This window comes from Enhydra lutris, unplaced genomic scaffold (genome assembly GCF_002288905.1).
Source record: "Enhydra lutris kenyoni isolate GAN:26980312 unplaced genomic scaffold, ASM228890v2 scaffoldscaffold30, whole genome shotgun sequence".
NCBI lineage: Eukaryota > Metazoa > Chordata > Mammalia > Carnivora > Mustelidae > Enhydra > Enhydra lutris.
The window spans coordinates 16,358,285-16,380,182 of NW_019154114.1; the positions used below are offsets into that span (position 1 = coordinate 16,358,285).

The 21,898-nt window shown below is 50.8% G+C and overlaps 1 long non-coding RNA gene across 2 annotated transcripts in view; it reads left to right on the forward strand.

The window, feature by feature from the left end:
* The first annotated feature begins 272 nt into the window (after nt 1-272).
* The window catches only part of LOC111153032, a 28,410-nt gene continuing 6,784 nt past the window's right edge, over nt 273-21,898 (forward strand). For both annotated transcript variants that reach the window (XR_002640982.1, XR_002640981.1), the window contains exons 1-3: nt 273-3,244; nt 3,502-3,636; nt 5,192-5,276. This is a non-coding gene — a long non-coding RNA (uncharacterized LOC111153032). The remainder of the gene's footprint in view (nt 3,245-3,501; nt 3,637-5,191; nt 5,277-21,898) is intronic.

The following is a 21,898-nucleotide window of genomic DNA, read 5'->3' on the forward strand; positions in this document are numbered from 1 at the left end:
GCAAAAAGGTGATTTTTATTAAAGCATGGGGACAGGGCCCTGGGGCAGGAAGAGCCGCACTGGGGTCATGAGGTGTGGCCCATTATAGACTTCCAAGTGGGAAGGGGGTTAGGAATAGCAGAAATCTCTAAGGAATTTTGGAAGCAAGCTTTCCAGGACCTTGAGGGGCTAGCTGTTGTGGGAAAAGGTCATTTATTACCATCTGATAAAACCTTAGTCATGAGACCCTTCAGATGCATCTGGGTAAGCCATAGGCAGGGGGGTGGGGGGGTGGTGATTGCCAAAACCTATCTTCCAGGGATTTAGAGATAAAGGAAGCTTCCAAAGGAACTTTTTTGTGTTAAAGTAGATTTACAGAATCCTGGTTGCAGTGGTGGGGAGGGGTCACACTCGGATTGCCTTTTGCCCTTGGCAGTGAATAAAGACCAGACCCCTCCCTTGGGGAGTCTGTGTTCTGGAGAAGTCGGGCAAGAAACAAGAGTTAATACAAAAAAGGATGTAGTGTCTTAAAAGGATAGATGTGATGGGAAGAAAACCCATACAAGGGGATGGAGAGAATAGAGGAAAGGTGCCCCGGGAAGGCGTCAGTGAGAAGGGGAAATTTGGGTAAAGACCTGAAGGAGGAGAGGGAGGACCCAAGGGATATTTGGGGGGAAGAGCATTCCAGGCCACGAGAACAGCCAGTGCAAAGGCCCTGAGGTCAAAGCAGGTAAGGAGTGTTAGAGGAAGAGGAGATGATGCAGCCAGAGCAGAGTGAACAAAGCAGAGAGGAGAGGGGATTGTCTCCTGAGTCTGCTGCCTGCTGCGTGGAGGCCGTGGGTTTTACTGATACTCTGCACTCTTGTCCTCACAGATCAGCAGGCATGCTTCTGTACCTGCCACCAGTGGCCCCTTGCTGAGGGCCCTCCTGTGCACCGTGTCATCTCAGCTCCCAAATACCCTCATTATTCCCACTTTGTAGATGAGAAAACTGAGGGATGAGATGGGATTCATCTGGAAAAAGGTATGTGTTGGGGGAGGGCCTGGGCCTCTCTAATGTTCTCAGGGAGGAGACCACGAGGCCTGTCATAAGAAGGGAACCGGCTTTTCTTTGGCTGTTCCACTCGGCTTCCAGAAAAGCCCAAATCTTGGGGTCACAGGCTCCTCCAGAGTGGGGCAGGAGCCCTGCTGTCCCCAGTCTTCCTTCCCTAGGCTGATGGCCCTCAGTGACAGCCAGCAGCCGTAGAATTGGCACCCCCCCTGGTGTGGGGGTGGTCAGTTGAGAGAACGAGGTTTTTCCTACCAGACAGGCCTAAAGGATTGTGGGAGGAATCGGGGTGGTTCTCAGCAGGACAAAAGGAGGCTGGCTGGGCTTCGGGTGGGGAACCGACTTCCACCTTTGAGGGAGGGGGCCAGCCTCCTGACCAACCCGCTAAGTCCCTTGGCCTGTCTTAGCAAGTCCCATAGAATTGAGGTCTAGAAAATGTTTCCTCACTCGTGCGACAGATATTTTCATGGGTCTGTTTGTCCTGTGAGGAACGGTGGAGGGGCGGCTGGCTGGCTGGGTGGGTGAGGAAGTGATGAATGAAGGACCAGACGGGGGGATGGATTCGTGGCTGGACAGACAGATACGCGAGGAGATGGGTAGCTGAGTCGGTGGTGGCTGAATGGGTGGTCGTGGAAAGGATGAGTGGATGGTTTAGTGACTCATGAGTGGGTGTATTAAGTATCTCCTAGAGTGTAAAAAATCACCCCAAAATGTAGTGGCTTGGAACAACAAATAGGCATCATCTCACTGTTTCTGTGGGGTGGGAACTCAGGAGGGGCTCGGCTGGGTGGTTCTTACTCAGGGCTCCCATGGGGCTGCCATCGGGACAGCAGCCAGGGTCTCGGTCTCATCTGAAGGCATCCCGGGCTGGAGGGCCCACTTCTGCGATGGCGTCCCACACTGCGGTTGGCCGAAGGACTCAGTTTCTCCTCCACTGGTTCTCCAGAAGCCTACTTAAGTGTTCTCATGACGTGGCTCTTTCTACAGTGAGCGACCAAAGCCGAAACTATGAGGACCTTTATCACTAAGGTCTCTGATGTCAGCAAGTCAACTGACGTCAGCCCACGCTCAGGGGAGGCAAATTAGGACCCACCGCTGGAAGGAAGAGCATCAGAGAACTTGTGGACAGATTTTTAAAACTGTGGCAACAGATAAAGGGATGGTGTACCCACTGTTCTTCCGTGACACTGGGATCTTAGCATGATCTCAGCGCATAGCCCACTTGTGAAATTCACCTGGGACGCTGCTAGACACTCTCCGAGCCGGGGTGCCAGCCCCAGGCCCTCTTAAGGACTTGCTCTGAGCAGAGACTGGACATTTGTGGGTTCATTTTGTGGGAAGATCTTAAACTGTAGCCATAACATTTCTGTTTCCACCACATTTTGTTACTGTGGTAAAGCGTACACATTGTAAAACAGACCGTTTTAGCCTCTTTCGAAGGTGTGGCTCCGTGGCAATGGGTTTATTCAGGTGGTGGACCCCTCCCCTCCAGAAATGTTTGTTTTCTGAAACTGAAGCCCTACCTGTTCAACCCGACTCCCCACTCCTCCCTCCCCAGCCCACAGCGAGGCCATGTTCCGTCTCTCCGAGTTCCCCCTGCTCCAGACCCAGCGGAGTGGATGGAACCCCGGGGCCTCGGGCTTGATTGACTTAGCACAGTGACGTCATTGTAGGCACGTCAGAGCTTCATTGCTGTTGCAGCTGAATAACCTTCCGTTGTCTGGATGGACCCCGTTTAGTTTATGCATTGTCTGTCGGTGGGCATTGAAGACAGTATCCACGTTGGTATTGTCAAGGCTACCAGGGATGAAAAACAAGGCCTTAGACGGGGCCTCACAGTCCTGGCTGCACGTGCCAATCACCCGGTAGCGGTTCAAAAAATACCAATGCCCCATGAGCCTGGCCGACCCCCTGGATCGGGATCTCTGGGGGTGGGGGGGACCCAGGAGTCTGTAAGAATAACCAGTTCCTTCCCCTAGAACGCCAGGGGGTGCGGACTCATTGCCAAGCCTCTGCTGCCCCCTTGTGGCAGCACCTGGGATCCTCCCTCCCCCGGGACTCGCCGGCCTGCTCATAAGGAGCCCAGGAGGGCCAGGCCCCCATGCCATTCCCTGACCACAGCTGCGTCTGGACAAGTCCCTGAGATCACAGTTACGGATGCGGGTTAGCTTTGGGGAGCACCTGGAATTCCTCAGCCTCGGCACTGCTGACATTTCGGTAGGATTAATCCCCGTGGTGGAGACCCCCTGGACACGGGAGGGTTTGGAACAGCACTCCTGGCCTCATCCCATGACACAACCATGGAAACCCCCAGTTCTGACAACCAAAAATGTTTCCAGATACAACAGACGTCCCCTGGGTATAGGGTTGCTAGACCAAAAAGGCCGGTTTCCCAGTGACGTTTCAGATAAGCCACTCACACCTTTTTGGTCTCATTATGTCCCAAAGGTTGCCTTTTTCTTTGCTAAATCCAGAAACCCTACAAAACCACCTCCGTGGAGAGCCACTGCCCCACGAGTGTGTGATGCCTGCAGGAGGAGAAGCCAGCAGATGGAGAAGGTGCGGCAGGAGGGCGCAGGCCTGGCCCAGTCGGGGTGGACCCTGGCATGGTGAGTGACGTGGGCCTCGGGGAAAGGGTGGTCGTGGGAGAGGAAGCAGGGTTCACAGTGGGGCCAAGTCCCTCCAGGAGCTCAGAGCCACCAGTGTGCTGGGGGCAGGGGACACCTTGTTTTCCCAGCACCTGCGGACAGAGCAGTTTGTGGCCAACCACAAGTTGGAGCAGTTCATCCCCAACTTTTCCCCCGAGAGAACCCTCAGTGGTGGGGAGTCAGGCCCAACTTGCTCATTTGCAAGAGGAAGAAGCAGGCCCAGAGAGGGGCAGTGACTGGCCCCAAGTCACACAGCCAGTTTATGGCAGTGGCAAAGCAGGCATCTGGCTCTTCAAGCCAGGATTCTTGCCCCTGGGGTGGAGCCTGGGGATGTCCTCAACTCGGGGTAAGTCCTCTAGGAGCTCCCAGCATTTTCCCGATGCAGAGGCACTGAAGGCTGGGCCTCCTGCAGACGCAGCTGCTCTCCGTACCACTCCAGGAGAGTGCTGGGCCCCGTCTGGGGCTGCCCCTGTCGGGACCATCTCTTATCACTGTCTGATACGGCGAGGCAGCATGAGGAAGTGGTACAGTGTTGGTACTTGGAGCCAGACTGTCTGGGGCCAAATGCGAGCTCTGCCCCTCACTGACTGTGACCTGAGGCGCCCTGTGCCTCAGCTTCTTCATCTGTAAAATGGGCGTGATGAAAATCATGCCTATTTTGTACGGTTATTAGAAGGATTTGATGAGTTAACAAGGAGTACTTAGAAGAGTGTGTGGCAGATAGTAAGGTTTACTGCTTATCTTACACGTTTTCATTCTTCTGGTAACATCAAAGCTTCTTCCCTGGGAGCTGATTCAGTGGGGCTCTCAATCATAGTCACCAACCCTGCCCTGCCCTCAGGAGCCTGTGAGTCACTGCACCCTACTGCCCAGTCACTGGGTTGATGAGTAAGACAACCCTGATGAGGGTCTTTTGAGTCCCACGATCCAACTTGACCTGAAGGTAGTTCCCAATAGGTAAGACAAGAAATTCCCCATTTTGCTTAAGCAAGTTTGAAAAGGGTTCTGATCCATGTATCCTCTTTGCTTCATAGAGCAAGGGAGTTCCCCCCACAAGGCAGCCCCCTTCTCCCATGAACCAGGCCTCTCAGCCTTGGCTTTGATCCAGCCCCGAGCTGGGCCAGTGACCCACTCTCAGGGAGTCAGAGGGTGGTTCTCTGTTTGAGCTGTGATTGGAGCTCACAACAAGAGGAAACAAACTCGGGGTGGGAGGGGCGCCTCGTGGCTCAGTCATTTAAGAGATTAAGCGTCTGCCTTCGGCTCAGGCCATGCTCTGCAGGTCTTGGATCAAGTCCCAGGTCTTGGATCAAGTCCCGAGTCAGGCTCCCCACTCAGCGGGAAGTCTGTTTCTCCCCTCCCTCTGCCCCTTCTCCCGCTCATGTTCTCTCTGGCTATCTCTCTCTCAAATAAATAAAATCTTAAAAAAAAAAAAAAGGAGGAAACAAACATGTATAAAGTGCCTTGATGTGCCACGTACGGTGCTGGGCTTTGAAGTTACTTGAGGTGTATTTTACAGGTGAGGAAATGGTGGTTCAGAGAGGTCATCGGACTTGCCCAAGCCCACACAGCCTGGAGGAGGAATCACTTCAGTGCAAACTCAGGTAGTGTGGCCCCAAAGCAGCTGTACTTCCCCCTGCACCATATGCCTTATTACCTGCAGTGGAGCGGGGGAAGGGTTGTTCCGTTAAAACATTTTTAAATTGTAAAAACATATAACATAAAATGTACCGTGGCAGGGACATTTTAAGTCAGTATCATCCTTCTCAGCTAAAAGATGACCTAGAGAATTAATTACTCCAAGCGGACTAGTGTCCTGGGTAACAGAGGTGAGGTCCCATTCATTCACTCGACACATTACTTACTGAGCCCCTAGTAGGTGCCAGGCCATGTTCAAGGCAGAGCCCAGTTTTAAGGTCAGACAAGAGGGCTCCAGGGCTGAGTGCTTAAAGCTGAGCTCCTCCTCGGGGGGCTGACCCTCACCTGTACAACCCCAGGAGGGGGCACCACCTCCTATGCCCAGGAGCCTATCTTGGCCCCTCTGGATCACTCTATTCCAGCAAAGTCCTGGGAGAAGAGCAGGTTCAAGATCAAGGAGAGGGTTTTGTTTTGTTTTGTTATGATTTTATTTATTTATTCAAGGGAGAGAGAGCATGAGTGGGGGGAGGCGCAGAGGGAGAAGGAAAAGCAGACTTCCTGCTGAGAGGGAGCCCAACATGGGGCTTGATCCCAGGACCCTGGGATCATGACCCGAGCAGAAGGCAGACGCCCAACTGACTGAGCCACCCAGGAGCCCCCTCAAGGAGAGTTTAGATACATGGCAGAGTCCCAGTCCAGCCAGCGCAGGAACTCCCAGTGTAGTGTCTCTGAGAAATGATTCTGTCCACAAAGTGTCTGGGGGACACTTAACCCAGTGGTGTACAATGTGCCTAATCACTGCTTTGGGGGGCCGGGTGGAGAGACCGGGGTCAAACACCAGGACATGCAAGCACCACATGGCTATCTATGGACAGTGTTCTGAAGGGAAAGGTGGGTGCTCTGCTGGGGGTGGGGGTACCAGGATCAGGACCACCTTTCTTGGGAGGTGATGTTTAAGCTGGCTAGCCCCTCAGAGGCCCAGAGCCCACCAGTAGCCTCCCCCCACCTTCCAAATTTTCAGTCAGCGGCTTCCTTTGTTCTTCTAGCCCTGGGGGTAGAAGCGGCTTTGTGTCACTAGGAACCCATGACCCTTCTTTGCATTTGCTCAGTTGAAAGAACCGGGGTGCTTTGTCTCCGGGTTGGGTCGTACTCTGAATGACACGGGAACAGCTGTAAGCCATGCAAAGAGCAGAAGTTAGCACAGTCCGGGCACTTGTCTGGCCAAAGGGCATGAGATTAGAGGGAGCAAGGCACATTCCAGGAGCCAGGCTGGAGGGGATTTATGGGGTGATGAGTAGAATAAGGTGAAATTAGGTCTGCTCTCACGCGACATGACGTGGCGTCTGAATGGGATCCCTAGAGCAAGGGGGAGCCATGGAATGGGAAGCGGCTGAGTGCTCGAACTTTCCGAGATTGCCCTGGCTACAGTGGGCCCGCGTCGCTGCGGGGGGCAACAATGGGTAGGAACAAGACAGCGGGTTAGGGGTGCTTCCTTCCTTTCTTTTTCTTTCCTGCGTGGAAGGGAGCGGGTGTCTCAGGGAGGCAACACGGAGTCACAGAATAGAGGACAGGCTCTCACGGCCCTTAGAAAACTGTAAGCGAATGCCAGGATCCTAAGGGAACTCTACTAACCCCAAAGTGGGTCACTCAGCCGAGGGCTCCCGGGGCGTTGCTCCCACTAACAAAGCCAGCCTGCTGGCTAAAGGGAGGCGGAAAGTGCTTTCGGGCCCCCTCCCCCGTGTCTCCTGGCTTATAAGTCTGACATCTGTTCCCACCACACGCCTTTGAGCCCTGTGGGGATGACAGCCCCAAGCTACTCCTTGCACTGCACAGAGACCGCAACACCCAGGAAACGCCGGGCCCAGAAGCGGAAGTGAGCCCGTGTGGGCGCACTGTGTTCTGGGAAATGTAGTCCGCAGAGGCCGGAAGAGTCTGTGAGAGCGATGCATGTTGGGGAGAGTAGTTTTCAAGGGATCTGAGAACTCGCGGCGGTGGCCGAGGTGATTCACCCTAACCAAAGGCGGTGGTTGGGGGTTAACAATTTTTAGATTTGGCGTGAATTTGTAGGTTTTGTTTCTGTCTCTCCCAGCCACCAACACCCAAGGGGGTTGGAGAATAAAACCTATACATGGTTCTGTGACGCCAGTCGGGCCTGAGTCAGTTATTCCTCAATCGGAGGAGTAAACCAGCTGTAACCTCCCTGAACCTCAGTTTCCTTATCTGTAAAATGGGCAAATTAATAGTTTTTCCTTGGCAGGCTTGATAAGACCCATCAAGCAACTAACAAGGTGCTTAACACGCCTTTCTTGCTTAACCAATCCCTCCTCCCTTTTGAATCAGACCTCACAGAGCATAGGGATGTTTTTTGTAACCCCGAGCAAGAATGGTGCTCCAGGGGCACTGGATGGAGGGGCCTGGGTGGCTCAGTGGGTTAAGCCTCTGTTTTCGGCTCAGGTCATGGTCTAAGGGTCCTGAGATTAAGCCCCAGGGCAGGCTCCCTGATCAGCCAGGAGTCTGCGTCTCCCTCTCTCTCTGCCCCTTTCCCCGCTCCTGTGCTCTCTCTCTCTCTCAAATAGATAAATAAAAAAAAATTTTTTTTTAATTGTGCTCCTCTGGAGCACTTGGGACTTTGTCTTTGGAAAGTAGGATTTCTTGCCAGTTCCAGGGGGACATGTAAGGAAATGTAAGGTAATCTTCTCACCCAGAGACCTGACGACTATGTGTGACCTTACCAGCTAGGGCACAGTGAGATGCAAGTTAAAAAATAAGACGGCCTTCTGAGGCGAGTGTCCTCACCCAGTATTAGTGTCCTCACCCAGTATTAGTGGGAGTAGTAATGAATGTATCCTTTATAAAGGGGATTCTGTGTAGGTGCAGGGATCCCACTGGTTAAGTATTTATCCTACACACACTGGACAGTTTCAAAATGACAGAAGTTTCAGAATATTCACTGCAGCATTGTTTGTGAAACATGATTGGAAACCATGTTTCCCTCTATGGGTAAAGGACAAGTTACATAAATTGTAGCGCACTGGGATACTATGTGCCATTGACAATAAGGAGCATAATGCCGTCCTAACATCCTAACACCCTGCAAAAAAAAAAGAAAAAAAAAATGCTTAGGAAACTGTCCGAGAAATCCAGACTGAGGGATATTTTGCAAAACTGTCCTAGACCTTCAAAAATGTTGATGGTGGTAAAAGACAAAATAGGCTGAGAGATTGAATGAGATTAAACAGACACGGCAGTTAAATGCACTGAGCAATCCTTCGTTGGAATCTGGATTCTTAAAAATGACATTTTAGACACCTGGGGAAATTCGATTATGGGCTGTATATTAGATAATAGCATTGTATCAGTGTTGACGTTCCTGCGTGTGATCACTGTGTTGTGGTTATGCGGGAGAATGTCCTTCTTAGTAGATAGCTGCTGAACTAACTCTGGGCTCTTGGAAAGTTTAGAAAGAGAAGAGAATGGGGCGCCTGGGTGGCTCAGTGGGTTGGGCCGCTGCCTTCGGCTCAGGTCGTGATCTCGGGGTCCTGGGATCGAGCCCCGCATCGGGCTCTCTGCTCGGCAGGGAGCCTGCTTCCTCCTCTCTCTCTCTGCCTGCCTCTCTGCCTGCTTGTGATCTCTCTCTGTCAAATAAATAAATAAAATCTTTAAAAAAAAAAAAAAAGAAAGAAAGAGAAGAGAAACAGAGCAAAGGCAGCACATATTAATAATTGGTGAATCCAAGTTTAAAACTGTGGGTGCTCATGTTCCTCTTCTTGCAACTTTTTTATAGTATTGAAACTTTCAAAGTAAAAAGTAGACATAAAAACACACACACACACAAACGAGGAAGCTCCTTATGCACTGATGGGGGAAAAGCTTCAAGAAACACTGGCAACCTTTTGTTTGCTTGTTTGTTTGTTTGTTTGTTTCAGGCAAGGTGTAGAGGCAAAAATGCACAAAACACCCAGAGAGAACACACAAGAAAGAGATGACAAAGGCTGCCCCTAGGGCAGGGACTTGGGAGGGGGTCAGGAGTGGGAAAGTCTTGCTTTTCTTTCTTACCCTTTTAGACCCTTTGAATTTTGTATCATGTCCATGTATAACGTGTTCAGATAAAAAAAAAAAATAATAACTTCGAAGAAGACTATTTCTGGGAAAGCACTTGTGGTCAGAAAACCCCAGACTGGGCTCCCCTACTCCCCAGCTGTAGACCTGTTGGGAAACCCAAAACAGAAAGAAGGAAAACCAGTTACTTTCACATCCTTTCCTACATCTGCCCCTCATCACAATCCAGTGAGGCAGGTTTTAGTGGACCCATTTTATAGATTAGGAAAACTGAGGACCAGAGAGTCTTAGCAAGTTGTCTGAAGTCAGACAAGTGACGTGAGACACTCTTAGAACTGAGATGGAAACTGAGACCTTTCCGATGACCCAGCCTGGCTCCTTCCTCCTACAGGTGACCTCTCCAAGGGCTGGAAATGGCGGGAGAGGGTCCAGGGTGGAAGGGCAGGGGTGGGGCTGACTTCCAGGCGCTGGGTGCTCACTGAAGCTCAGCCCAGCTGCCTTCCCATCGTTGAGTTTACAGGGGGCTCTCCAGGCAGGAAACAGAAGTTAACGCTGGGCACCCAAAACATGGGTCTGATTTACATGTTCATGCGCAACTGGTTTGGGGGTTTATTTGGGGGATCAAGAGTTAACTCAGCCAAAGAGCCTCTTTCCCGAGCCCATCTGGCTTGCTTTTTACCATCTCTATCATCTTAAATCTTTAACAAAGTGGCTTTTTAAATTAAAAAAATAATAAAGTAACAGAGGACGTTGTTATCAGGTCAAAAAGTAGAGTTTGAAGGGCAGTTGGACATTTCTGTCAAATTTTAAAACATACGTTTGTGTTTTGATAAGTGATCCAGCGTTTACAATGGAAAACAATTTTTTTTCTGTAAATATTCTCACCCAAGTATTCAAAGATACATATAGAAACAAGCACTGCTTGTAAGAGAAACAAAGGCACAGAACCGTAAACAACCAGTCAATAAACACAACCAAGACCCGTGAAGTTTGCTGAATTTGCTGACCTTGAAAGGTGTCTCTAATATTGTTAAATAAGCAAATTATTTGATTCAAATGTAAAAAGAGCATGTCATTTTCATTTCATTGAAGAATAGTGAGGTTGACCATCTTTTCCTTTTTTTTTTTTTAAGTTGGCCAATTGTGTTTCCTCTTAAGTGAATTTCTAAAATATTACTGTCCCTTGGTCTTTTGTCACACAAAATGGGTATAAACTTATGGTACCGTGTCTCTAAGAGTTTCTATTTATATTTCCAGTACTTCCTTGAGGGGGTGGGCGGGATTTTGGAAAAGAGGTTGCTGAACTTGAAGCAGAAGACGGTCTCCATCTTAATAGAACAAGTTACCCTGTGACATGAAGGGCTCTGAGGAAGAAAGGAGTCTCCTGCCCAAAGCATTACTCCCATTTCTTCCTTTCTTTCGTTTTTAGGATCTTCCCACAAAGCATCCTGTTTGGTTCTTGGCGGATAGTTTGGAAGTGGAGGTGGTTGTACCCTTTGAAAGAGGGAGGAGTGGGAACCAGAGATCGCTTGCCAAGGTCTGGAGAGAGTGAGATGAGTGAGGGGCCCAGGAGAGACCCTAAAAGGAAAAGATTCAGGAGGCAGTCGCTCTCAGGCTCCCACCCACTCCTGCCTCACTCAGGTCCCAGCCCAGCTGACTGCTTCTTGACCATAGAACATGAGATCGGCAAAAGCCTCTTGTATCATAAAGCTAGAGCAGTCTCCGTATCCTTCAGAGCTAGACTCGAACCCATGGTGACAACAGACAGATAAAGTGACACCTGCTGCATGGGAGGCAGCAGAGTTCTGGCTCAGCCCCTGAGATAGTGTCCCTGACTCTTCATGCTGTGCTGTTTTGGGGTGGGGCTACTTCCTTCCCTGGAGGTGTTTGAGAATTAGACTCTGCCTTGAAGAGAGTTCCAGGTGGACCTCTGGAGAGATGGGGATCACCCCATCATCAAACCCATTTCGTCCTTAAGGTTTTTCTGGTTCTCTTTCCGTTTGCGGTAGGAATGGAAAAGCATGGCTGGTTTTCTCTGGATGTAGCCTGGGCCCAGCCTCCACCTGCTGCCAGCCCACCGTGGGCCCCAGGGCCTCTGAGATCGCCCCTGGCATGAGAGTAACTGTATTTTATCAAACACATCTGCTGAGGGGACATTGCCTTTAGCGATCAACATCTCATGCCTCACTGAGCCCTCACCGGTCTTTAGAGGCAAGGAGTTGGTTGTCTCCACATTCTAGATGAGGACACTGGGGCCCAGAGAAGGTGAGCAACCTGGCCAGAGGCGGGATTTGAACCCACAACTCCAGAGGCACATTCTTCACCGTGATGTCCCGCCCCTCCATTTCCCATGAGATCTGAGCTCACTGAGTGCTGGCCACTAGACTGGGGAAACCCACTGTCCTGTGGACCTTGGGGATCCCCAGGGTTGGAGGCCTGGAGGCCCCCAGAATTCTAGAGAGTTTTCAGGAGGTCACTGTAGGGTTAAAGCAGGTTCTATCTTCCCCCGACTTCCTTGGGTGGGAGGTTCCCAGAAGTACAGGGCCAGGTCGGTGGCGGCCCCTTTTCCCGCGAGGGGAGGGGGAGATGGGAGTTGGGACATGTCCTCGTTGAAGGTTCTCTCTTGCTGCTCTGACCACTTCCTCTTTTCCCTGGGGCGGAGGCCACTGTGTCAGCACTAATGGCAGCCATGAGGCCTTTGTGTCTCTCCTGGAAGGGCTCGGCCGGCCGCCTGGGCAAAGAGCCCTTTTCCACCAGCACTTCCATCCCCGCCCCTCCAGGCCCTCCCCTGAGCCCCTGGGGGCAGGGAGTGGGCTCCCTGAGCTCTCCCTCAGCCCGACTGAAAACACTGCCTACCCCCTCTGGCTGCCCACCCTCCTTTCAGGCTCCACGGGGGCTGAAACTGCCTCCAGAAACTTCCATGGAGGATGTGGCCCAAGTTCATGACTCCTGAACTCCAGCCAGACCTGTCTGGATGCTCAGGGAGGTGAGGACCCTGGCCCTGGGTAAGTGCTCCAGCCTAGCCCTGGGCATCTCAACCATGAGTGCCCCTGGTGGGCTGAGGAGCTGCAGCCTGGGAAGAAGATGGGCTTTGAGAAATGTGCACTTGGCCAGGTTGCTTTTCTTCTTGGACCTCAGTTTTCCCATCCATGCAATGGGCACAAAGAAGACCCCTTCCAGAGGTTGCAGAAATAAACGTGGTGCTGTATGTGTCGTGTTAGGCAGAGAGCCTGGGACACAGCAAGGGTTTAGGGCCTTGCCTGGGTCCGACAGAGCCTGCAGCGGGTCTGAGCCACCCAGGGCTCACCCCTCTCCCCCAGGCCCTGCTGAGGGAACCCAGTCGCAGCTCCCCCAGTCTGTTCCCCACCTCCGCCTGTCCCAGCATCCCTCGCTTCCCTCCTGTAGCAGATACAGCCCTCAAGCTCAGCTTGACAGGGAGTGTGACCGCTGCTCTGTGGCTTGTAGCCTCCCCAGCCCCTCTGGCCAGTCATGTCAAACAGCAAATGTCAGTCCCTGTTGGGGTGTGCCCAGCCCAGCGCTATCCCAAAGCCCTAGGTCAAGGTTTGTTTCATTGTGGTAAAATATGTGTAACATAAAATGAACCATCTTTAACCATTAAGTGTACAGTTCGTGGCTTTAAGGACACTCACACTGTTGTGCAACCGTCACCATTCTCCACCTCCAGAACTTTCTCATCTTCCTGGACTAAAAGTCCATCCTCGTTCAACACAACTCCCCACCCCTGGCCCCAGCCCCAGCAGCCACCCCTCTGCTTTCTGTCTTGACCCATTGGACCGCCCTCCAGCCTTCTATATGGGATCCTACAGACTTGGCCTTTTTGTGACTGGTTTATTTCAATTAGCATAATGTCCTCAAGGTTCCTCCCTGTTGGAGCATGAGTCAGAAGTTCCATCCTTTCTCTGTTTGAATATCGTCTCCTTCTCTGTTGAGACCAAGTTGTGCTCATTCGCCTAACCCTCAGGGGACCCTTGGCTTGCCCGCACACCCTGGCTGTCGTGAACAATGTGTGAGCAACACACACGGGTGTGCAAATGTCTGAGACCCAGTTTTCAGTTCTTTGGGGTGTATACCTAGAAGTGGAATTTCTAGATCATGTGGTGATTATGTTCAACTTTTTTGAGGAACTGCCCAAAGTCTTGGGGTTTCAAGTAGGACACAAGCATTGGGGAAGGCCCCTCAGGCCACACTGTGGACAGGGAGATACAGAATCAGGAGCTAGACATCATGGGTTCAAATCCTGGTTCTGCCACTTCCCGAGGGGGTGACCTTGGGTGGGTCACTTACCCTCTGTGCGTCAGTGTCTCAGCTGTACTGTGGGATGCGGGCAGCAGCTGCCTTGTGGGGCTGAGGTGGTGCGGGGAGCATGTCCTTAGAACGGTGCCTGGGCCCCAGAAGCTCTGGTAACCGTTCGCTCTGTGTTGTCCCAGGGATCTGATCCTGCGAACCCGCTGCTTCCGTGGCCCTCCCCCAGCTTGGTCCCTCCATAGAGCATCCTTTTGGAGTCAGCCCTCTTCCCTCCCCAGGACTCTGATTTCTCCCCCCCCCCTTTTCCAGGTCCCTGGGACTCTGTCTTCAATGAGGGAGTTCCTCTTTCCCTGTCCATGGTTAACCTCTTGAGGAAAAAAGAAATCAGGAAGCAATGGCTCCGACTAACTCTGGGAGGGCCTGAGTACAGGAGGGGAAACCAAGGCCGATCGATGGTCATGGGCACAGGAGAAGAGGAGCCATTTCTTCCTTTGACCTTGATCATGCCATTCTCCTGTGGCCACGTTCAGTCTGGGTCCTGAGTTTGGGGAGGGGTGTGGAAAGCTGGGAGGGTCCCTGAGGACCGCCCACAGGCATGATGACAGGGACGGGGAAGAGGCTCTCTGGATTGAGATGAAAGGAGCCGTGGCTTGGCGCTTTCCTCTCGAGGAGAGCCAGCTGGAGGGTTCCGGTTAGTGGGGGCTGATTACCCCGTCCCCCGGCCAGCAGCCAGGGATCCATGGGCTCTAGTCGCACCTCTGGTGGAGCCCCAGCTGGTGTGCGGATGCAGCCTGGCCGGCTTGCCTGGCCTGGGTCCCCGGCGTATACGCCCCCTTCCCTGCGGGAGCTGCTTCTGCCGGCTCCGGGTAATTCCAGGAGAAAGGTCAAGGCAAGACCTGGCAGGCTGAGGGCTTTGGTCCTTAGAGACCCTGCCTGGAGGTTGACCCTCGTCATCGAGGTTGGCTTCTGGTTTTTGCTTCCTCCACCTGGGACAGGATAGGACAGAGAAGCCTCCGGGATGACCCCACCCCGTACCCCTTCCCATTCTCTCCCTTTCCCATCCTCTTTCTTTTCCTATTTTGTCTTCTCTGTTCCTTTCCGCATACCAGGTAGTAGGTGATCTGGAAATTCACAAAGCAGTGCATCTCTCTTCACAGTTTATCGACATCCAGAGCCTGGTAAGGAACCAGCACTCAATTTCACTCAAGTTGCCTTTAGTGAAGGACTTTCTGCATGGCCCTGTGGCAGAGCTCATGAACGGGGACCGCACCTGACGTTTCTCCCTAGCATTGTCAAGACCAGCCTGTCTCCCATATTTGCCGACGTCCACCAAGGGGCACTAATATTTGTTCTGGGGCATTAGATAAAACATGCCACAAAGATTAAGTAGAATAACATGTAGAAAACGCCTGGCGCATCGTAGTCGTTAAAAAAAATAGTTACCGTTATTTTTTATTTTTTAACACAATGATTATATAAAAAGGGAGGACAGTGTTTTTTTGTTTTGTTTTAAAGATTTTTTCATTGAGAGAGAAAGAGCATGAGCAGGGGGAGGGAGAGAGGGAAGGCAGAGAATCTCGAGCTGACTCTGTACTGAGCTTGGAGCCTGACGCAGGGCTTGACCTCGCAACGCGGAGACCATGACCTGAGCCCAAGACTTGAGCCAAAACCAAGAGTCAGACGCTTAAGCCACTGAGCCACCCAGGTGCACCCAGGGAGGACGGTGTTTTCAAAAGTATTTGTGGAACACCTGTGCTGTGTCCCAGTCTGCCCTGGGAGTCAAGACGACTTCGCCAGCCCGGGTCAGAAACAGTGAGCTCCACAAAGGTCATCTTCCCAGGAACAGCACAAAGGGAGGAAAAGGTAGGAAGGGGAACAACCAGCTGCCTGGCCTCTCTGAGCCTCCGTTTCCTGATCTGCAGAGGCTGGAAATCCTCCCTTGCCTTTCTTCCGGGGTCGGGGGTGAGATAAACAGAGACAGAACGTGTGGGCAGTCTTGGCGGGCAGGAAAGTGCTGTCCAGCGGAGCAAGTGGGTGACTGAGCAGGAGACAAGCGGCCGCCTCTATCTTTAACTGAAGTACAGGCTCTTGGATCCCGAAAGCCGTCTCTGCAGAAGCTTGGAGAGCACCCCTCAGGGACGCTGCAACCATGCCATTAGGAAAAGAATGTTCTACAGAGGTCATCCAAAGACAGTCATTCCCCCGGTGAGCCCGGCTATGAGTGTAGCCACGCCCACCCTCCTCGGTCCCATGCCCTGACTCCGGGCCAGTTGACGCAGTATGTTTCCAGGGAGACCAGGGAAGGTGACAGCATTTTCTGAGAGGAAAGATGGGCTTGTCCAGGGGCGCAGTGGGATTTCAGAGGTCGATGCCAAAGTCATGGGGGAGAGCCGTCACTATCCCATCAGGGCAAAGAACAGGGTTGCCAAGCCCATCGGTGAGGCCTGGTGGATGGGCCGCGTTGCCCCTGCAAGGCCAGTTGGATGACTTGCCGTTTTCCCTCCTGTTTTTCAGACAGAGCTTAGTGGGACAGGAGTAATTTGCTACTGGTCTCTATTACTATTGCCAGCAGTCAGGGTACAGAGAGGTTGAGTTGCCCAAGCGGGGGAGCTACACTTTGACCCAGTTGTGTCTACACTGCAGAACCTCGCTCTTTCGGTGGCCGCACCACTTTTACCTTGCTTTCTTGGCTGTTTGTTCCAAGTCTGATCTGTCTTGGGGACCCCGCGACCTGGAACCCAGGCCTGGAACAGACATACCGGTCCTCCACACATGTTTTCTGAAATAACGTAAGAGATCCCAGTTGTTTCCACTTGCTGCTACTTTGGGCGAGGGAGAGGAAATGTGGTAGGAAGTGGAGTGACCTCGCATCTTTTGTGCAGGGATGTTTGCTGGGCCTGAAACCCGGTTGAGATGGAGCGTTTTGAAAAGAGAGTAGTTTGGAGTAGTTGAGTCTCTTTTACTTTCGGGTGAGTTCTTTAACTAAAGTCCTAGGAAAGACCCAAATTGAAAATTCCATCCGTCTTTCTTCCTACTTTCTTTCCTTCTTCCATCCAACCACCCACCCATCCACCCATCTACCCCTCTATCCATTCACCCACCTACCCATTCATCCGTCCATCCATCCATCCCCCCTTTATAAATTTCCATTAGTCATCTGTTGCTCCCTGGCACCAAAACTTAATGGTTTAAAAAACAATAATTCATTATCATGGTTTCTGAGGTTAAGGAATCAGGACTGACTGGCTAGTTAGTGCTGGCCGTTGGTGAGAGACCTCAGTCCCCCTCCACCTGAGCCTTTCCAGAACGCTGTTCGAGTGTCTTCCCAGCTTGGTGGCTGGCTTCCTCCTAAGAGAGCAGCCCAAGGGACAACGCAGAAGCTGCACTGCCTTTTCCATCCTAGCCTCATACGTCAGACATTGTCCCTTCCACAGGATTCTGTCATTCAGAGTCAACCCTTGTTTAGTGTGGGAGGAGGCAACACAGGGGCATAAAGCCCAGGAGATGAGGCTCACTGGGGGCCATTTTGGAGGCCAGCAACCACCATTCGTCCACCCATCTAGCCATCTTTTTGTCCTCTGTCCATCCATTCAATCAATAAACATTTGCTGGGCTCCAGTTCGTGCCAAGGCCTGGAAACAACACACATACACCCCAAAACCAACCCAAAACCCACAGATAAGAGGAAGCCTCACAGAAGAAAGCCACTGTTGAACATTTCCCTCCAGTTTTTTTTTTAACATTTTAAAACAACTTTATTGAGATACAATTCACATACTATACCATTATCTCACTTAAAGTACACCATTCACTGGTTTTTAGTGTATTCACAGTTGGAAAACCATTGCCACAAGCAACTTTAGAATTTTTTTTTTTTTATCACCTCAAACAGAAACCCCTGCCCCTTAAGCATTTTCTCCCCATTTCCCCTTTTCTCCAACCACCTAAAATCACACACTTACTCTCTCTCTCTCTAGATTTGCTTTTTTCTGGACATTCCAGGTAAATGGGACCATACATTATGTGCTGTCTCGTGACCAGCTTCTTAGCGTGATGTTTGCAAGGTCCATCGGTGTTGTGGGTGGACGTCAATCCTTCAGTCCTCTTGTTGCTAGATACATTCCGCTGGACGGGCAGACCACACTTTCTTTATCCACTTATCAGGCGGTGGACATCTGCCTTGTGTTCCCACCATTTGGCTGTTGTGAATAACGCTGATATTAACATTCATGGTCAAGTTTTTGTGTGGACATGTATCTCCAGCTGTCTTGGGTTTACACCTCAGAGTTAGAATTGCTGAGTCATACCATAACCCTATGGTTAACCTTTTGAGGAACTGCACTATTATTTTCCAAAGCAGCTGCCCCATTTTACATTCCCACCAGTGCTGTATGAGGGCTCTGATTTCCCCCCATACTTGTCAACACTTGTGATTGTCTTTTTTTTTTTTTTTTTTTTTTAAGAAATCTCTACCCCTAATACGGGGCTCGAACTCAAGACCGTGAGATCCAGAGTCCCACGTTCTACCGACTGAGCCAGCCTGGTGCCCCTGTTCCTATCTTTTCTATTTTTGCCTCCCTGGTGTGTGTGGTGTCTCATGTGATTTCATTTTGCACTTCCCAGGTGGTTAAAGATGTTGAGTATCTTTTCATGTATTTTTTTGGCTATTTGTCTGTCTTCTTTGGAAAAAAGAAAAATGACCATTTGGATTTTTTTTGCCCATTTTTTTACTGGTTTGTGTGTCTTTTTGAGTCGTTAGATTCCTTTATATTCTAGATACATGACACAAGTCTCTTATCAGATACATGATTTTCAAATACCCTCCCACATTCTGTGGCCTCTAGTTCTTTTCCATGGTACTTTTTTCTTGATTATTAAGATATTTACTGAGATATTTGAAAAATGCAGAAATGTATAAAGAGGTGGGATAAAAATATATTATATGTTTATAAAAAATAAAATAAAAAAAAAGGTGGGAAAAATAACCACCCAGAGATCGTGATTCATAATTAATCATATTTCCTTTTTGTGCCCTTTTAATCAATTCAATTATGTATTTCTTTTTTAAAAAATATATTTATTTATTTGAGAGAGAGAGAGCACACAAGCAGGGGGAGCGGCAGTGGGAGAAGCAAAGTCCCCGCTACTTGAGTAAGAATCCCAGTGTGGGACTCGATCCCAGGACCGTAGAACCATGGCCTGAGCCAAAGGCAGGCAGGCGCCCAACCGACTGAGCCCCCAGGTGTCCCCATCTTACCTTTTTGACAGGTAATATTTGCACAGATACAGAATTCTAAAATCGGCTTTGAGTATGGGTGACTAATGACATTCTTTTTAAGTATGCTTTACACCCAACATGGGACTTGAACTCGTGACCCTGAGGTCAAGAGTCAAACCCTCCACCGTTTTCTTTATACGTTTAGCAGTCGCCCTGAAGATACGACATATCCAGCAGTTGTAGAAGGGAGAGCAGGAACCCTGTCCAGTGTTGGCCAAAGCAAGGAATTTACTCAAGGATGTTAGGTGGCTTGTGTATTTTCCAGAAGGGCAGAGATCCAAGTCTGGAATCCACACTGATGGAAGCAGAGCAAAACCGGGCACTGGATGGTCCGGTGCAGACAGGACAGCCGGTTCTGCTGGGCTCGGATGCTGTCATCTCTGATCCTACTGCCGCTGGGCGCCAGGGTCCATGACACTGCCTTTGCCAGGTCCATGCCCTCTGTCCCCTGCTTCTCCGGTCGCCAGCTTCTGAGCACGAGCCTGGTGGTGCTGCTGTGCTTGCCTGTCAGGGCGGGCGGGGATTACCTGCCCCTGAGCTGCCACAGAGTCTGGGAAAGCAAGGCTCTGGTGTCCCCTGGGGTGTATGTAGTCTCATACTGAGACGACCCCAGCCGTAGGAGGAGAGGTTTCATTGGGCAGCCACGAAGAACGGCATAAAACTTTAATATAATTGTGTTTTAATTATAAATTCTAATTCCTCTGATCAGAAAGGCATAGCCTGTGAGAGGTATGTTGTAATCAGGAGGGGCGTGCTGTGCTGGGGCTCGCCAGCTGGCCTCACTCTGACTTTTCTGTCCTTTTCCTGCCACCTGAGCTTAGGCATGATTTGAACTTCTGTGAGCCCAGCTTCTTCTGTACTAAGATGGGGATAATGATCAAACCTCCCTCCGAGGCTGGGCCAAGGACTAAATGAGCCATCAGGTGGTAAGTCTTAGGACGGTACCTGTCCCGTCGTACTTGCTATGTTTGTTCTTGTTATTTCCCCAATGTTTTATTATGAAGGTTTTAGGACACACAGAAAAGTTTAACAAATTGGATGGCAAGCATTCTGCGACTTACGATCCTCTGTTATGGTTTTGTTTGTTTGTTTGTTTGTTTTTTGTTATGTTTGTTTTGTCAATCTCTATCCATCTGTTTCTTTCCAACTGTTCACACATCTTAATTTTAATGTGCTTGAGAGTGATGGCAAATGTATATATATATGTCATTATCATCTTTTTATTTTTCCTTCATTTAAAAAAATTAATGATCTATTTATTTATTTGAGAGAGAGAGCGTGTGTGTGAGTGAGGGGTAAGGGTATGGGGCGCTGGAGAGCAGAGAGTAAGAGACAGGAAGAGGGAGAGAACCTCAAGCAGCCTCCCCAACGAGCATCGAGCTGACGCAGGGCTCCATCTCACATTCCTGAGATCATGACCTGAGCCAAAATCAAGAGTCGGACACTTAACTGACTGAGCCACCCCGGTGCCCCCATCACTCTTACCTTTTTACAGCAATTCTTTTTTTTTTTTAAAGATTTTATTTATTTATTTGACAGACAGAGATCACAAGTAGGCAGAGAGGCAGGCAGAGAGAGAGAGGAGGAAGCAGGCTCCCCGCCAAGCAGAGAGCCCAATGCGGGGCTTGATCCCAGGACCCCGGGATCATGACCCAAGCCGAAGGCAGAGGCTTTAACCCACTGAGCCACCCAGGCACCCCTTTAAAGCAATTCTTAACTGTTAGTTTAAATAATATGGGGGTAAAATTTGTCTGGTCCTTCCCCAAACCACAATGAGCGGAGCCTTATAGGGTGACATGGAATTTGTCAGGTAGAGGGAAGAGCAAGAGGACAGATCTGGGGCTTCATCAGGGTCCCTGCAAATGGACATTTCAAATACTCATTCAGATTTTAATTAGAGGAGAGGAGGAGGAAGAGGCTGCGGGAGAGGGCAAAGAGGGAGAGCTCCTGATGGCAGAGCCCTTCCTGCCTCCTGGAGCCCTGGACAATTCTGCTCGGCCTCCAACCTGCAAGCCCACTTTGCAAATAAACTTGTCGTAAAGCCACAGTAGACATCGGTCATCTATCGTGGCGACTGAGAGTCAGGAATGAGGGGAGTGGTGGGCAGTTCTGGCTCAGGCTCTCCCATACTGTTGGGGGCAGATGCTGACTTGGGTTGTGGTCATCTCAAAGACTTCCTCATTCCGGCGTCTGGCTCCTGGGCTGGGGACTGAGAGAGGCCTGGAGTAGTGGGGGCACGCTGTTTCTGTGCAGTGTCCGTGCGGTCTCTCCAACATGATGGCTTCGGGGCCGCTCGTCTCCTTAAGTCAGCTTGGGGCTCCTACGGCGTATGTCCTGAGCCAGCAGAAGCTGTCATGCGTCATCCCTTCTGGCATATTCTAGGGAGCAATCACACAAAGTTACAAAGACTGGCCAGGTTCCACGGAGGAACGTCTACATCATAGTGTAGGCGAGTAGATGGTATGGGCAGGTAGGGGTATCTTCGGAAAACACAGTCTCCCATGGCTGGCTTTTGAATGGACACCCTCCCCTCGGGGCCATTGAGTCACCACCGATGATCCGCCAGGCGGATGTGGGGTCCTGTGGGCGCCCATCCTCACCCTTGGCAGTTACCTTTCCAGACTCTAGCTGAGCTCTCTGGTGCTTCCCGTTCTTTAAGTGGCCCACGGCAAGCCCAGTGTGCTCTGTCTTGTTTATGACCTCGTGTCCTGATTTGAATAGTGACCACCCCCAATACATGTCCATCGGGAACCTCAAAATGTCACCATACTTGGATCTAGGGGTTTTGTCCAGCAAGTTAGGATGTCGTAGTGGGTTGGAATGAGTCCTAAAGTCAGTGACTGGTGTCCTTATGAAAAGAAGACAACCCCCCACCGACCCCACCCAGGGAGACACAGGGAGAAGACAACCCCCCACCGACCCCACCCAGGGAGACACAGGGAGAAGACAACCCCCCACCGACCCCACCCAGGGAGACACAGGGAG